The following is a 6,000-nucleotide window of genomic DNA, read 5'->3' on the forward strand; positions in this document are numbered from 1 at the left end:
ATAACTTACAGAGGCGGTAATGGGCCGGTTTATATACTAAAATGTGGTCTGTCACACATGTGAGATAAGCAGAATTATGACCAACACCTTCTGCATATACAATGTTGGATATGCATGCTGTGTAAATGTAGGTGAGTAATGTTTTTGTAAACAAGAAATATTCACTTTGGTGACAAGATGCTATCTGCTAATGTGGTCTATACAAAAGTGTCCAATTGGTTGGTTTCCACATTTAAAATACATTTATAAATCTTGCTCACACTCGTGCTGCAGGAATGGATTAAACAAAGATGTCACCCATTCAATTAATGTATGGTCAACTTTTTTTTTTACGTAGTTTATATTCTCAGTATATTCCTTCACATGCAAGAAATTCTTGCCAGTGAAAATAAACTCCATTAGTTTTACACATAAAAGCCTGTTGGTCTGATACTATTACTGCATAAGTGAAAAAATGTATGTGATATTCGAGTGAACTGCAGTATGTCTGATTAATTGCTTCAATTGAGGTCACTTCAGTCTTTGTCAGCTGGGGCTAAAAACTACAAGTTTGAAGAAAAAAATAAAAAAAAGAAGTAATCTACCTCTGTACCTCTCCTCATCTTTGCTTCATGCTTGTGGTTTGAGCTTACAATAGCTGCTACTAACACTTGTGTGTCTGGCAGAGCTGTTCGTGGTTGAGTTGCATTTTGGAGAAATGCAGGTGGAAGAAGCATGTGTGGAATAAAAAAGCCTATACTGAGAAAATATATTCTGATTATGCTACATTGATTTGGATATGTTTCATAAAACTGCTGCATGTAGTAGTTTAAAACCACACTCTGCTATTAGTGAACATTTAAAAGGAAATTAACATCATATTTGTTGATTTTTGATGCGTGTGAGTGTTTGACAAGAGTTCTTAAAAACCCGATGGGCTAGTTTTATAAAACTTTTTTTTTTATTATTAATATAAAACTGTAATAAAAATCAAACAATTATATCAGTTTTGAAGAGTTTCCATTGCATTTCCAGACACTAGTTTTAGACTGGGACTGATTTCAGTCTGATGATGAACCTGATGAATTTGCTGACATTTTGTGCATTAAAATATCTGGTGCACCTTCTCCTGATGTCAAAATGTCAGAAAGTATGACTTATTATTAAACAACCAAAAAAGCCTGCGATGAATCCTTAATGTTCCCAACTGAAGTCCAGTTTCGGTCCTCTTTGAGTGCCCATTTACAGTTACACCTGGAGCCTGTTTACTTATGGTCCTGTTAAAAGTTATGGCATGTAACTGAGAAACTATATAAATAATCATACACACAGCCCATTAAACCCACTGCAAAGAAGAATATTGCACAAAAAGCTGATGCCTGAGATATGGTGATGTAAGTCTTCAAAGATGCAGAAAAATGTTTTATTTATAGTAGATCACCTTTGACGATGTGGCATCCAGGTTGTATTTTGGGAATTCCAACATGATAATTTTATTGTGAAAAATAGAAAAAGCAAATTTTGTCTCCCCAAATAACTATGTGCATACATTACAGATACATTTTATATCATAATCATATATTACAAATATTTGTGATAAAAAAAATTTGTTACTGATTTATGAGCCCATGAGTAGAGCAATAAGTTACAACATGCTGCTATACCAGTTGTCTTTTAAAAAAAATAATTTTGTTTTCCTTTTTTTATGCTTTACAAGACTTTTGATTTGAGGTGTTATAAAAAAATGTGTTTACAGATTAATCACAGATTGTTTCATTGAGTATTCTATTACCCATTTGGCTCATAAAAGGTCCACAAATATCAGAAAACGCCCATCAAAGTTCCCTAAAGATCAACAACTTCAAATATCTAGTTTTGTCAGATCAATAATCCAAAACCCAAAGACGCAAAATGATATATATGACATAAAGCAAAATCCACTCAGTTGAGAAGCTGTGGGACTGGGGAATATTTGTCATTTTTGCTTAATAAATGACTGAAATTATTAATAGATGACCAAAATAGTTGCCAATTAGTTAATTTGTCGATCAACTAATCAATTAATTAAGTAAACCTTTGCAGCTGTAGTCCTGATTATTGTTTGTTTTTCTTAATATTAATAAACGTTTCAACAGGAGGTCTATGTGCGTCAGCCACTGTGAACTCAACTAGGAGAATCTTCACTGGACACCAACTGGATGCTGTTCTTGGATGTCCATTTGCCAATAACTGGCTGCAACTCTGGATCCCAAATAGCTCCCGTTCATCATCAACTGTATCACTAAAATAGAAAATCATCTAAGAATTGACCACTCATCTTTGAACCCATCTTCTATACATGTCATGATCGATCGTGATAGGATCCAAAAATCTGTCCCGGATAGACTGACAGCCATCAATGTTCGACTTGATCAAATACTTCCGCACCAATCAGAGGCCATCAGTGGTCAAGGCATCCTCATCGGCAGGATCTATTGTCTCTATTTACACAGTCCATCCTCTTTAAACTGTGCTATTGATCTTGGCCTAGGTCATGGAGGTTTGGCATGAAGGTAGGGATGAGCAGTGGGGGATTTGTGGGAGGTGGTTGCAAATGGGAGAGTAAGGACAGAGGAGGAAGAGAATAAGGACACAGAGGAAGAAGCTTCCCCCGGGTGTCTCCACTGCCAGTTTCCTCTTATTTAGCATTTGACCCTGGTCTTGGCTTTAGTGCTCAATGCAGCAGCCTTATTTTCAGCACAAAGTCGATGACTGCCAATATTTTGAAAGAAGACTTGTCACTGCTCTTCAACAAAAGCTGAAAAACACTCTAAACAAACTGACTTGATCTATCTGAGGTCAAATGTTTGAGTTATCTTTTGTCATTCTCTTCCTCCACGTTCCTTCTCTCGTTTTTTGTTGGATCAATATGTGAGCAAAAGGTGATACCAAACGACAATGTAGCCTACATTACCATTTCAGTTGTCCTACTTTTCACAATGTGACAGGTGTTCTTTACCTCCGCAGTTCAGTTACGGGCTCCTCTCACGGTGGCCTGTTGCTGTGGTTATTTTACTCTGCGCTGCAGTCCATTAGCGGCACCGCTGCCAGAGCAGAGCCGATAAACCATCTGGCCAGACTCCTGAAACAGATAGCAGCCTCTTAATGGAGTGAAAAAGTAAAAGCAATTAATGTCACATTAGCACATCACTAATAAGGCCTGCCCTCCAGTATGCTGCAGTGAGAATAATTGGTTGGTTCAGACTGCGATGAAACCCAACAAGTCTGTTGGAGCTGACACTGAGTCCTGAACTATATGTTGTTAGGAAAATAAATTTCCACAAAGAAATAAAACACTTGTCGGTCAGCTGATCATGATGTAACGTCAAGATTCTTTTTGTAGTAAACAATAATAGATCTAATTGTGTTTGTTTGTTTGTGGTGTGGAAGCAGTAGACTGCCTTATGAAAATTGTATCTGTACTAAAATTTTGTTTAAAGCAAAATCACAGATCCAAGCCCTCAAGTTTTCTGTTGAAAAGCAGAAATAAAACTGCTAAATTTGCTGTCCTCTCCAACAAACATGGCCCCTATGACAGCCCCGTATGCAGCCTCACTTCTCCCACACATTGTTGTCACGACCTCCCTCACTTTCAGCTCTCGTCTTTGAACTGTAATTCAAACTTCACACAGTAGCAGCAGCAGCGACAGCAGCCCCATCTCAAGAGCTTTCCCAAAACAAAACACGTCCTCTCTGCCTTGAATGAGATTGGGGTTTTAAGATTTGGCTGCTTAATTGTTGTCTTTTCCCGTGTTTAATTATGAAAACACCAAAGCACTGTCACTGCTGCTGTCTAATTCCACTATGTTCCGCTAATTATGTTGTGTTAATGGAGTTTTTTTTCTGTTACAGCGTCACACTCATTAACTTAGCGGTGACACTGCCCTTAATTGGATAAGAGGCCATTAAGTCACTTTTCTTTGATTAAAATTATTGCTCCCAAACATCAACATCAACCCTGACACCAAAGCTCATGCAACATTAGCCTCATAGCTTTTATCATGTGGCGTGCTGTATGTTGACATTTTTTTTTGGTTCTTCCCTCATGAAAGCCATTAACAAAATGTAAAAAGCTGCTATTTGAACATAATTTCACATTAGAAAATGTTCTCACTGCAGTTGCACAAAGCACAATGTGCACACAGCGACTACTTCCATATTAGGGGAGATGTGTGACTTGCTGCTGCATACTCTTGTTGCAGGTTTTAATAAGGATCAGTCTGGAAAGAGAAGCTCGACAAACCTCCAAAATGTCAGACACTGCAGTATCATCACTCACAGTAAATGGGCTTCTTCCTCTAATTTCTATACCTTTGCCTCTTTTGTTGTGATCCTCCTGGGTCTGGTGCACAGTGGTGATGCTCTGAACTGATATGCAATTATATAAAGCAGCATGTAAAATACTAGGAGCAACAAACTGATATTTATTTCGGCAGGCTTTTTCTTGGTACATTTTGATCAAAATGTGCTAAATGTGTGTGGAATTTATGTCATTTTATTTTTAAGTAAAATCCATTACAGTCAACCGCCATGTTTAAAGCAGATCTCCATTTAACACGAGGCCCGGTACAGACACAAAACAGACCGACACCAGCACTGCTTTCCAATCTCCGGCAGCCCAGTTCCCATACCCACACATGCCCTCAATTACCCTATGAGCACCACATGTGCAACATCATTAATAAGATCCACTAATAATGGTGGCGAGCTCCATTGGCCGTGAGTGAGATTTGACTAATTACTGTAATTGTATTGGAGTCATGCTCATTAAATATGAAAATTGTGTTCTGTGAAATGAATGGGGTTTCATGATCACTCTTGTATGGACAGGCGAGAAATAAATTAGAGAACAGTTTCTCGTTGCGCAATTAACTACAGCACAGGCGGCTACCTGCCACACCCCCCGGTCTGGTAATACAATGTGTGTGTGTGTGTGTGTGTGTGTGTGTGTGTGTGTGTGTGTGTGTGTGTGTGTGTGTGTATTTTTGTGGATGTTTGCCAATTTGCTATTACTTGTTGCTCATGATTCTCTTTATACATACTGTATGCATGACCTGCTTGCCCATGAAACGTGGAAATGTTAATATTTCATAGAGCATATAATTGCAATTGTAATGATTTTCTCTAGAGAAGTTTCTCAGCCAGCTTTTAATTCATTTTTTCATTTAATTTGATATTTCTAGTAGCTTATATCAAGTTTCTTCCCTATTCTGGCATGGTTTTACTGTATAGAAACAGACCAGACTATATTTAATTATTTTTGAACCACTTTTCGACTAGATTGTGAGATCAGATTATGCTGACCAAAAAAAATCAACATGCACACGAGCATAAACTATAAATCCACGCACTTAAAATCCATGTCACATCAGATATTCATGACATTTCTGCCCCACAAACAATTAGGGAACAACTTCCAATCCAAACACAACAGTCTCTTCCCTCCACACAGTAGGATGTGCCAGTGACTCTTTCCTGTAACTTTTGTTCACATTTCTTTCTATCATCTCTGGGGATTTAAGCAGCTGTCAGGGCTCAAGAGCCTAGACGACAGCATCTGGGAGTGGCTACGTCCCCGAGGAGCAGAGCAACCCCTTGTTTCTGCATGCTCAAGTTGTTTGAGAAATCTTGCAATGCAAATGCGGTGCTTACCTTTACCGCCCAGTAACAAAACTGTGTCACAGTCAGAGGCTTGTGTGAAAGCCCTGATTTTGTCTGAGGAGATATAGAGGTGAGGAGAGGCAGGTAAACAAAGCATAATGTGGAGGTCAAATGCTAATGAGCGCTCCATTTGTTACGTCTGGCTCCCTCCAAAGGCAAAGTAACAACGTCAGAGGCACCCAGACATAATAAATCATCCAAATAAATGATAAACTTTAAGATTCAGGGAAGACTTCACGGTGTTCATTGTACTTCCTGAAATGAATTCACAGCCTAGTCCTGATTCCTCTCATGTGGCCTTATTTAAATTGTTCCATTTTA

Source organism: Embiotoca jacksoni, unplaced genomic scaffold (assembly GCF_022577435.1).
Source record: "Embiotoca jacksoni isolate LCO1_2020_lvr unplaced genomic scaffold, fEmbJac1.0.p SCAF_96, whole genome shotgun sequence".
NCBI classification, from domain to species: Eukaryota; Metazoa; Chordata; class Actinopteri; family Embiotocidae; genus Embiotoca; species Embiotoca jacksoni.